This window comes from Lampris incognitus, chromosome 1 (genome assembly GCF_029633865.1).
Source record: "Lampris incognitus isolate fLamInc1 chromosome 1, fLamInc1.hap2, whole genome shotgun sequence".
Lineage (NCBI taxonomy): Eukaryota > Metazoa > Chordata > Actinopteri > Lampriformes > Lampridae > Lampris > Lampris incognitus.
The window spans coordinates 140,215,871-140,228,092 of NC_079211.1; the positions used below are offsets into that span (position 1 = coordinate 140,215,871).

Sequence of the window (12,222 nt, forward strand, 5' to 3'; positions counted from 1 at the left end):
TGATCATGATGATGATGATGATGATGAGAGACTGAGGGCCCCCCACAACACCTGGGGCCCCACCCAACTAGAACACAACGCAGAGCTAATGACGAGAGTGACGGGCGTGCAGCAGGCTGACCAGCAAAGAACAGCATAGGACTGCCCCCGTTACATTGGTGCCGTGACCCTCCTGGATCCTGAGAGTGACATCAGTTGCTCGCCGAGGGAGGCTGCTGTCGTCATCAAGCCCCAGACGTCCTCAGGTATTTCTATAGACTGTACGCTCATGTTACAGTGGACTGGAGTTGAGCTGTGTGGACACTGGACAGTCATAGCTGTGGTTACCATGGACTGGGGTTGTGAACAGGACATTTGTATATACTGAAGGAAGAAAAACACACAAAAAAAGGAAAAAAGGTTAATGTTGATGTGATTGAAGGACTCGTGTGAATAATCTATTGATCTAAACTACTGGATATGTGCATATGTGATTAATCTATTGGTGAATTTGTTGATTGTGTGTGATTGTTTCAATCTCTTAGTGATTTCTAGATTCAATTATTTAAATGAATTGAGCTTTTCACTTTTTTATTTTATTTTTTATTTTATCTGAGTGTTAGAGGTAGGAACATGGCAGAGGGTGGTTCGTACGTAGGTGGGGGTAACATTACTGATCAGGATCTTTTGGATCGCCAGTGTGCTATGGAGAGGGGGTACCAGTTAGATGTGGGTGGGGGTTTACGGCTAGGTGTAGGTAGGAGTTTCGGGCAGCTCTTAGAGGGCAGGGAACCAGACACCAGAGCACCAGGACCTAGAGACCCAACCACATTTGGCACTCCTCAGTTCACCTCCACACACTACGTAGAACGGGCCAGGCCAGGTATCAGCGAAGGGGCTGTGCTAGGTAACAGCGAGCAGCCAGTGGGTGAGTTAGCCATGCTCATTACTCAGTTAGCAGAGAAGATAGGAGAGTCAATCACTGCTAAGCTGCAGGAAACACAAATGCTTAGAAACACACACACAGACAGTGCTAGGTCTGCTGAACAGCGTTCGGAGACAGTGCCTAGTGTTAGAGTAGTAATGCAGACAGACGCTAGGGAGCCTCCTATTTTCAGGGGCGATAGCTCTGATAAGTTTACAGTTCATTAGTGGGACAGCCTTATGACTTTGTATTTGAGGAAGCGAGCCATTCCAGTTAGTGAGCAGTCACATGAGATTCTAGCTAAGCTTATGGGGAAAGCAGGGGACGTGGTGAGGATAAAGCTGCGCAACACATCTGTCGACCACATAGCGAACCCCCACATTATTTTTGATGTACTGAAGCAACACTTTAGTGACCTCACATACTCGAGCATGCCCCTGGCGGACTTTTACAGTACGCTGCCCAAGCCAGGTGAGGACGCTATGGAGTATTGGATTAGGCTTAATAAAACAGTGGAGGTGGCTGACGAATGCTTGAAGTGGCAGGGCCGTAGTATTGAAGAGCAAAGCCACGAGGTAAGCATGATGTTTATCAAACACTGTCCAGATCAGTCTCTTGCCAATGTTTTTAAGTTCAAGTCCGCAGGGAAATGGTCTGCTAGTGAGATCCAGGAGAGGCTTGATGAGCACATGCTGGAGAGGAAGTCCCGTGTTGCTGCAGGTGGACAACGTGAAGCAGGCGCGGTAGAGTGTAGGTTCCATTCACAGGTTCATGTCCCTGTAGTCGACATGGCTCCCGACTTGAACACGACCGTGCTGGTGGTGCCATCTCCCGTCCCGGCTCATGCGTCATCTCCTATACCATTTTGTGCAAGGTCTCCTACACCGTCTCCCGCACCGTCTCCCGCACCTGTTTCTGGCGGTGATGACTGTATGAGGAGTTTGGTGAGCTTGCTAGACCGTTTGGTCACAATGCAGACTCAGGTTCCAGTTAGCGCTGCAGTCCGGACACCAACGCTGACTCAACCGCTAGCTAACGCCGCAGGGCGGGTGCCAGATGCACCACAGAGGTTGTGCAGGGTTTGTAAGTCTCCGGATCACTCCACATTTTCCCACTGCAGCCGGGAGAATCGATGTATAAACTGTTTGTCTCCTGGTCATTGGAAGAGGGACTGTCCTCACCCTCAGCCGCCCAACCAGCTCCGTTCTCAGCCTGGTGGAAGAGCTGGTCGTCAGTCTCGTCCGTTAAACTACTAAACCCACACCTAGAGAGGGATGGTGTGGGTAATGTAGATGTATCCCTCACTGATGTCTCCGACCTGGCTCACTTGTATGAAGACAAGTGTGCCAAAGCACCTCAGGGTTCGCGTATGGTCATTCAGGCGACACAGAGGATTCAGGCTTTCAGTGACTTGTTCTATGCTCCTGTTCTTGTCAACCAGAGTGTGCAGCTTAATGGCATGTTGGATACTGGCTCTATGTCATGCAGTATCAGTGAAAATGCAGTAGAGAAGCTCCGCTCTGGGGGTGTTTTACCTGAGAAGCAGCAGCCTGAAGAGAACATTGTCTTGATTGGCTGCGGTGGTCTGGAGACTAGGCCTGATGGTTTTTATGACCTCAACATGCAGCTTTATGGTGTTTCCTTTGTCATACCCACTCTGGTCGTGCCCGGTCAGCATGATGATCTGATAGTCGGCACAAACGTCATTAAACATGTGGCCCATGTACTCAAGAGTGGTACTGAGTACTGGGACATCGCGTCCAGACAGGAACATCCGTCTAGTCCTGACGTTGAACAGTTCTTGTCCATGTTCACGAATGTAGAGCGCTGGAGGAGTGGTGCAGTTCCTGAGAAGATAGGTACTGTTAAGCTCACCCAGGCCGTGACACTCTTACCGAGGCACGAGCACTTAGTCTGGGGCAGACTTCCTGCTAAGGTGCCTATGTCAGCTGGAAGCACTGTTGTTGTGGAGCCGACAGACTCCAAGGCCATGCCACGCAGTGTCCTCGTAGGTCGACTTGTCACACCGCTCTGGGGTGATAGGTGGGTACCCATGACTGTTGTCAATCCATCTGACAAAGCCATCACACTGAAAAGGAACTGCAAGTTGGTTGATGTGTTTTCATGCTTGGCGATTGAGGACTTTAATGTTTTCCAGGGACTGCAATCAGTTGCAGGGAGGCATGAGTCCAACGCCACAGATAGTGCCTGTCCCCCTGTCCAGCCGGCTAGGAGTTTGTCAGAGCTCAGACTCAGTGACATTGACCTCAGCTCCTGTCAGGTTAGTGAGGCATGCAAGTCCCAGCTCACTCAGCTGCTCACCGAGTACCATGACATCTTCTCCAGGGACTCTCTGGACTGTGGCGAGGTCACAGGATACACACATCGCATCCATCTGGTGGATGAGCGCCCCTTTCGCTTGCCCTACAGGAGGGTTCCCCCAGCCCACTATCAGAAGTTGAGACAGGTTCTCACTGATATGGAGGAGAAAGGGATTATCCGGAAGTCCTCGAGCGCATACGCTTCACTGCTGGTTATGGTATGGAAGAAGGATGGCGGGCTTCGGATCTGCACTGATTTCAGATGGCTGAATGCTCGGACCTTGAAAGACGCTCATCCCTTGCCACACCAGTCCGACTGTCTTGCCGCGCTGGGTGGTAACTGCCTCTTTAGTACGATGGACCTCACCTCTGGCTTCTTCAACATCCCAATGCATGAAGATGACAAGAAGTACACTGCTTTCACGACTCCTCTTGGGTTGCATGAATACAATCGCATGCCACAGGGCCTTTGTAATAGCCCTGCAGCCTTCATGAGAATGATGATTGGGATCTTTGGGGATCTGAACTTCACGAAGCTTTTGTGCTATCTTGATGATCTTCTTGTCTTCGCGCCGTCAGAGGTTGAGGCTCTGTCGAGGCTCCGCACTGTGTTTCAGAGGTTGAGGGAGAACAACTTGAAACTGGCTCCGAAAAAGTGTCATCTGCTGCAGAAGCGGGTGCGGTTTTTGGGCCACGTGGTTGATGGCGGAGGTGTGTCTGTCGATCCCTCCAAAGTAGAGGTCATCTCCAACATGACAGTGCAGGATCTCATGGAAGGTGATGGGTGCACGCCTTCTGTTCGTAGGATCAAATCTTTCCTTGGTATGGTATTTTACTACCAGCATTTCCTCCCGAACTGCTCCTCCGTGGCTAAGCCCCTGTTCGCCCTTACAGCTGGACAAAAGAGGAGGGGGAGGTCAGCTAAGGATAAGAAGCCCCATGGCAGCTTCCGTAAGCTTACCTCCGCAGACTGGACGGTGGAATGTGGGGAAGCATTTGATCTGTTGAAGACGATGTTACTGGAGTGTGTGGTGCTTGCCCATCCAGACTTTGAGGTGCCTTTCATTTTGTCGGTCGATGCATCTTTGGACGGACTCGGCGCGGTGCTGTCTCAAGTGCCCCGAGGAGAGTCCAAGGCCAGACCTGTTGGTTTTGCAAGCAAGTCCCTCAGTGCCTCACAGCGGAAGTATCCAGCTCATAGACTGGAGTTCATGGCGCTGAAGTGGAGTGTTTGTGAAAAGTTCAGCCACTGGCTGAAGGGTCAAAGCTTCACCATTTGGACAGATAATAATCCGCTGACTTATCTCCTAACGAAGCCGAAGCTTGACGCGTGTGAGATCCGCTGGGTGTCTAAGTTGGCGTCTTACACTTTCGATCTCAAACACCTGCCAGGGAAGAAAAACGTGGTGGCGGATGCCTTGAGTTGCGACCCTTTTTCCAAGCCCGTCAGTCAGAGGCTACTTAGGGAGCCCTACCCGGCCCTTGTTCAGGAAGCCGACGGGGTTGAGGGGGACTCTGTGCAGGATGTTTTCAGACTCATTTGCGTCCCAAACAGTGAGTAGTGCGCGATCTGGGTTTGCTTGTGATGCAGCTGAGGTCAGGGCTTTTTGTCAAGCCAAATGTGACTGGCCTGATGCATCAGTATTCACAGCACTCAGTTTGGTCCAGCACGTTCAGCATCTGTCGGGTGGTCAGGATACACTGCCAATGTTATCCACCGAGGAGCTCAGGTTGAGTCAGGAGCAGGACCCCTGCATCTCCAAGGTGTTGCCCTTTGTCGCTGATCGGAAGCGGCCATCGAGACGTGAGAGGCATGGTGCTGATCAGAAGGTCCTCAGGCTGTTGAAACAGTGGGAGAAGTTGGAAGTCAATGATGGTGTCTTGTACAGGGTGACAAAGGACCCAGTATCCAAGCAGAGGAGGTCTCAGTATGTTTTACCTTGAGTCTGAAAGACAAGGCACTGTCTGGCATCCACGATCACGCTGGTCATCAGGGCCAGGACCGTACTCTCTCTCTTGCAAGGCAGCGTTTTTATTGGCCTGACATGGAGAGGGATATCAGAGCATATGTCAGATGCTGTCGGAGATGTGTGTTTGGGAAGACCCCAGAGCCAGCTGCTTGCGCGCCCCTGGAGAGCATTAAAACTTCCGCACCGATGCAGCTTGTGTGTATGGATTTCTGGTCCGCTGAGGACAGTAAGCAGCGGTCAGTCGATGTCTTAGTGGTTACTGACCACTTCACTAAGCTTGCTCACGCGTTCCCCTGCACCAATCAGACAGCGAAGCAGGTCGCCAAGAAACTCTGGGATCATGTATTCTGTGTTTACGGGTTTCCGGAGAGAATACATTCTGACCAGGGCACAAACTTTGAGAGCAACCTGATTGCAGAGCTTCTCAAGTTGGCGGGTGTAGCGAAGTCCCACACGACGGCCTACCATCCTATGGGTAATGGCGGGACAGAGCGTTTTAATCACACGATGGGGAATATGCTCCGTTCCCTTCCGCTTCAGCAGAAGCAACAGTGGCCTCAGCAGATCCATTCTCTCACGCTCGCGTACAATGCCACTGTTCACGAGACCACGGGTTATGCACCTTTCTTCCTGATGTATGGGCGTGTCCCAAGACTGCCGGTGGATGCTATGTTCAGGCAGGTTTTGCATGATCCTCACGTTGTTGACTATGACTCTTATGCTCAGTCTCTGCTTTCCTGTCTAAGGAGTGCAATGGAGATCGCTCAGAAGCACTCCACGGCTGAGCAGCAGCATCAGGCGCGACAGTACAACAGACACGCCAAGGGCACTGTCCTGTCTGTCGGGGATCGTGTTTTGGTTGCGAACCAGAGTGAACGAGGGAAGAGAAAGTTGGCTGACAAATGGGAGAACGGAGTGTACACGGTTGTCGGTGTCAACCCCAATATCCACGTCTACAAGATTCAGGATGCAGAGGGGCACACCTGGGTGGTGCACAGGAACCGTTTGTTGGAGGTCAACTTCTTGCCCCTTCCTGAGTTAGATCAGGGTGAGGAGTCCAGTACAACCAGTCAGTTGCTTGACTGCGCAGAGTCCGATGAGGAGGACAGTGCAGATGGCCTGACGGTCTCAGGGGATGCAGTGGGGCTAGCAGTCTCATCACTTGGAGACTCGCCTAGATCTGAGTGGGCAGAAGCGGAAGAGTTCATTCCGTCTAGTCTGGTAGTCAGTCCTGTGGGGGCCACTGCTCAGACTCCACCCAACACACACGCACCACACAACACACATGCACCACACATAGAGGCATCACACTCACTCGATGTTGGTGTTATATCTCACACTGATTCGCACACAGAAGCACCACACTCACTCGATACAGATGTTGCAGCTCGCACTGTCTCACGCACACAAGTAGAGAGCGATGGTCGGGTTAGGACACGCACAGGGAGGGTGGTGAGGTCAGTGAACAGGTTAATAGAATCTATGGCTCAGATGCCATTTCTACGGAGTGTGAGGGTTTGAACTTTGATGGAGGTTGGAGTCATTCAAACTAGTTTAATGTGAGTTATTAGGTGTCTATCAGACAGGGTTGTTTTGGGCCAAGTGCATGGTGTGGCGTATCAGGCGTCACATTGATCTAGGGGAATACTGAGACTTGATCAACCTCATTATTTTCTGAACCTCGTAACCGAGGTAGCTCCTAAGTTGACTGGAGGACTAGGTCTTCTTTTCACTTGTGCCAGTAGTCAGTGATGGGCTTTTCCTTTCCTCTTTCTCTTTTTATCCTGCTGTCAGGATGTTGGTGAATTTCAGGAGGGGTGAATGTAACCAGGTTAAAATTAATGTTTTTATTTTATTTTGTTTGAGTATGAAATATCACCAAATCCTGTCTGTGTGCTGTTATTTGTGTTTACTACATTTTATTTTATGTCATTATTTACTTTTATGTATGTTTTACAACGACCGTCATATACATGTACTGTCGCTTTAAGAGAGAGGTCTTGTGGGTACACGGAAGAGGGAACGCGGGAGAGGCCATTTTTGTTTTGTGGGGGGAGTGTCAAGCAGCAATCGAGCCGAGCCACGCGTGTTTCTTACCGTAGGACAGTTTTGCTGGTTGAGGAGAACGTAACCTTGAGTATCCCTGTAAGAAGATACTGCAAGCTGTGGGATAAAATACTTGTTTATCCTTTCTTACATCGGAGTCCCGTGGACGGTTTCTCCTTCTAACGCACACGAGTGAAGTCCGGGCAGTGGTTGAACTTCGACCCCCACGTCCGTAAGAAACACCGCTCCCGCTGGAGGACTGGACGTTTGTCGAAGGGTTTGAAACCAAAATAAATGGCAAGGTGGGCCAAATAGAGTCCTGTGTGTCCCCCCTCCTTCCTTGATCATGATGATGATGATGAGAGACTGAGGGCCCCCCACAACACCTGGGGCCCCACCCAACTAGAACACAACGCAGAGCTAACGATGAGAGTGACGGGCGTGCAGCAGGGTGACCAGCAAAGAACAGCATAGGACTGCCCCCGTTACACCAGCATGCATTGCTCACACCTACGGCAAGTAGTGTAGGACAAAAACATATAGTAACACGATATTACCACGTGTATTTTGTGATCGCCAGTTTTGTAATTATACAATCCAATGTTTACTACAATATGATTATATATGTATATACTTGTATAGTTACAATAGCGTTACTATGTTTATACACAGGTATTAGACCCTTACAAATCGCCTACATAAGAACAAGAACATACTGTAACGTGCATGGATAAGAAGACACGCTGGCCGCTACCTTGCGGGTCGGAGCCTTTAGTCGAGCGGTTAGCGATGTCTCCTGCGGTGCGGGCGATACGGGTTCGCTTCCCGGCCGCGGCAGCTCCTGTGGTTGCGTTGTCCCCCGAATTCGCTACAATATTATGGCCTACCGTTGTTGTCAAAATCACAGCACAAGACGACGTGGCTTGGTGTTGAACATTTAAATAATTTCATCATAATCCAATGATGGTCAGTTATCTTTCGAATGAGAGCAGTGACAGATTACTCAGGCGGCCTGTGAGCACCGACGCCCTGTTGCTCGTTTTGATCCGACTGACAGTCGAGAGAAGACGTTCTACTGTGCAGCTCGTAATGGGCAGAGTGATGATGGCTCGAAGGAGACTGTTCATGTTGGGAAATATGTCTTTAGGGCAGCTGTCAAGAACCTCGATGAGGGATGGATAGGAACGATCCTCGCTTTTCGGTTAAGCTGGTGTAAAAAAAACAGTCAGTTCTGCATCCTCCACAGAAATACCATAATGTGTGCAGACCAGGGTGGCTGTATCGCGGTCATAAATGAGTCCGATCGGGGCAGACAGGCAGTGGAGGCCTTCATTATCCCATATGAGTCGTTCTGAAAACGGCTGTTGAGCTCTGGAAGTTGTCGGTCCAATGTCTCGTTCCATAATGCCCGTAGATCCGAGTCGCTCCTAACAGATGCTGCTCTCCCCAGTGTAGATGTAACGTGCGCGTCCCCAAACCTGGCTGGCAGGTTTCTGTTTCGGGAAATGGTGACGTCCCAGTTGCAGATTTCATGTTTGGCAATTAACTCCTCGGTAAGCTTGATGACTTTATCAAACTCACCGGTAGAATTGTCTCTGAAAGCACCGAAACTGTCTTTAAGGCCTTCGATAAGATCAATGCAATCTGTGATTGGCAGAGAGGGGGGTTGTAATCCTTTGGTAGGAAAACCCCTGGCGTCAAATAACTTGGAACACGCGAATAAGATCACACATTTTTTTTGGTTTGCATTTCCTGTAGGAGAGACTGTGCGTCCTCTTTAGTCTGACCTGCGCTATCAGCGGATTCAGAGAGTTTCCAATATTGCATCAAACACAGTTAAAACTCTATGCACTGAGCCAGACTTTGAGCTCCGTCTGGTGTCAGTGGACCTCTCCAGCTCGAGCCACGGTCTGTGTGGCTGCAGTTGCTTTTGAATTTCTAAAAATCTGGCGTGCCGGTTCGTTCCAGTCATGAAATGATACGGACTGTTCAACATTTAAAAAAACTGTGGCCACGCTAGGAGATGCCTTCCACGCCGTGCAAAGCACAAGGTCTAAGCGGCGGGAGTTACAGTGTACATGGATTGCTTTGGGGAAAGTTTCCTTCCAAATTGGCTGAACCCCACCTCGACTACCAGACGTAACCGCGGCGGCCCCATCCAAACTGAGTCCAACACGCAAGGCAGGGTCCAGTTCTAGTGCTGTCAACACCTCCAAAATCGTTTCAGAGATCCCATTCGCCATCATGCCCCCGGTTGCAATAAACCCGACTGCTCTCTCCTTCAGTGCGCCCTTGTAAAGATATCTTACGCACACAGCTGCTAGTTCTGGTTTAGACAAATCTTTACATTCGTCCGTCAAAATGGCAAAATATGCGTCCGGTTGTTGGTGCAGCTCCGCTTTAATCTTTCTGAGAAGGAGCGATGCAGCCGTTCCCAGCAGTTCATTCTGGATACAAGGGCTCACGAGAGTCGCATCGTTTGGGAGCTGGTCTAGTCGCTTTTTAATGTCGGGATCATAACTGCATATGGATTTGAATGTAACTGGTTACTTTCTTGCCCGATGCGGGATTCGATACGGGTGTACTGCACCAAGAGGCGACATCACTAACCGCTCGGCTAAAGGGTCAGATTAGTAGTTTACATGAACATTTCAAGCAAGTTGCCCTTGTTAAGAGTTTCCTCGTTCTCGCGGTGGCCACCTAATGGTATGTGCTGCTTGGCACACAAAAGCACAGTGTCCATTATTACTTTGATGTGTGCTCGATTCCTTTCAATAAAGGACACATTGGCTGCATGTGCGTCCCTATTGAGCGGATTAAGGGTGCTTCCTCGTCCTGACTGGCTTTCTCTAAAGGCATTGGCTTTGACCACTGCAGAAGAATGTGCTTTGCTGGCTTCATGTTTAGAACATAACTGGCTCACGTGTCTCCAGTCATTGAAACCAGTCTTAATGAAGCGATCCTCCATGCCCGCGTCGGGGAAATGGCGGCATGGTTGGCAAAACACAGCATTTCTCGATATGCTATACTCCATCCATTTAAATCTTTCATACCATCGACAGGAAAAACTTCTGTCCCAGTTGTCCGTTCTTGTAGCAGGGGATGTTCGCAGCCTAGGCTGAGAAGCTGTTTCATCTACCGCTGATAGGTGTGTGGGGGCGAGTGGAGCAGTGGCACCTGTGTCGGTAAGTTCCGGTTCGTGGGCTGGGGCCATGGCTGCTGGTAGTGGAGGTGGGGGGCACGGTTGTTCTGGATTCGGTGGCAGGAGCATGCTTGACGACTTGAGGCGTGCCCTCCTCTTCTAAAGTACGTCGTGGTCTTTTTGGAAAAATTGAATAGAGAGCTTTGTTTGGCCATTTTAACGTAGGCTATTCTACTTAAGCTAGCTAGCTAGCTAGCAAACAATACTCACGCACACACAGCACTTCAGCAACACTTCGGGATCTCGCAGCTATGCAGACACAAGCACGTGCCATGCAACGTGATAAGATGATTGGGTGGGAGTATATCATAAAATACCTAATTAAATATTGATATATTTGTAAACTACTAATAAGACACGTTAGCCCCTAGCTAACGGGTCTCAAGAAAATAGTTATTTTTTAGCCCGGATGCGGGATTCGGTACCAGTGTAATGCACCACAAGGCGACATCACTAACCGCTCGGCCAACGGGTCAGACCCGTTAGATGGGGGCTAACGTGGCTTATTAGTAGTTTACATATTTATGAACTATATGGAGGCTGGTGAATAATATTAATATAAAGTTTGTTTGTGTAACCGGTTATTTTCTTGCCCGGTGCGCGATTCGATACAGCGTGTATTGCGCCACAAGGCGACACCATTAACCGCTCGGCTAAAGGGTCAGACCCGTTAGTCAGGGACTAACGCGTCTTATTAGTAGTTTACATTTGTTTTTGTTTTTTTTATTACATTAAAAAAAGAAACTGACTGAAACTGACCAAACTGATTGGGTGGGCGGTGGTTCCAAGTGGGTGGCGGCCGCCCACGCGTGGCTACGCGGCTGGTATGACGTTGTATGGCGTCATCGTGTTGCGTAATAAATAAAGCGTTTCAACTTAAACAAGTGTAACGGGGGCAGTCCTATGCTGTTCTTTGCTGGTCAGCCTGCTGCACGCCCGTCACTTCCATCATCAGCTCTGCGTTGTGTTCTATTTTCGGTGGGGTCCCAGATGTTGTGGGGGGCCCTCAGTCTCTCATCATCATCATCATCATCATGATCAAGGAAGGAGGGGGGACACACAGGACTCTATTTGGCTCACCTTGCCATTTATTTTGGTTTCAAACCCTTCGACAAACGTCCAGTCCTCCAGCGGGAGCGGTGTTTCTTACGGACGTGGGGGTCAAAGTTCAACCACTGCCCGGACTTCACTCGTGTGCGTTAGAAGGAGAAACCGTCCACGGGACTCCGATGTAAGAAAGGATAAACAAGTATTTTATCCCACAGCTTGCAGTATCTTCTTACAGGGATACTCAAGGTTACGTTCTCCTCAACCAGCAAAACTGTCCTACGGTAAGAAACACGCGTGGCTCGGCTCGATCGCTGCTTGAGACTCCTCCCACAAAACAAAAAATGGCCTCTCCCGCGTTCCCTCTTCCGTGTACCCATAAGACCTCTCTCTTAAAGCGACAGTACACGTATATGACGGTCGTTGTAAAACACATAAAAGTAAATAATGACATAAAATAAAATGTAGTAAACACAAATAACAGCACACAGACAGGATTTGGTGATATTTCATACTCAAACAAAATAAAATAAAAACATTAATTTTAACATGGTTACACAAGCCTGAACATTCTTCCATAGACACACGTAACGCGAAGTGACTACAATTAGGTGCCTGTCTAGCAACCCCTCAGGGGCTTGAAGTGTGGGCCTAGTCTCTCCACTCCTCCTCCTCCTCGTCCTCCTGTTCCAGCTAATAACCTGACGCATACGGGGCAGTGGCGCCCCCAGA

The 12,222-nt window shown here is 49.6% G+C and overlaps 1 long non-coding RNA gene across 1 annotated transcript in view; it reads right to left on the reverse strand.

The window, feature by feature from the left end:
• The window catches only part of LOC130120108 (uncharacterized), a 46,151-nt gene continuing 33,929 nt past the window's right edge, over window positions 1-12,222 (reverse strand). Inside the window, exon 3 of the long non-coding RNA XR_008810877.1 lies at window positions 1-363. This is a non-coding gene — a long non-coding RNA (uncharacterized LOC130120108). The remainder of the gene's footprint in view (window positions 364-12,222) is intronic.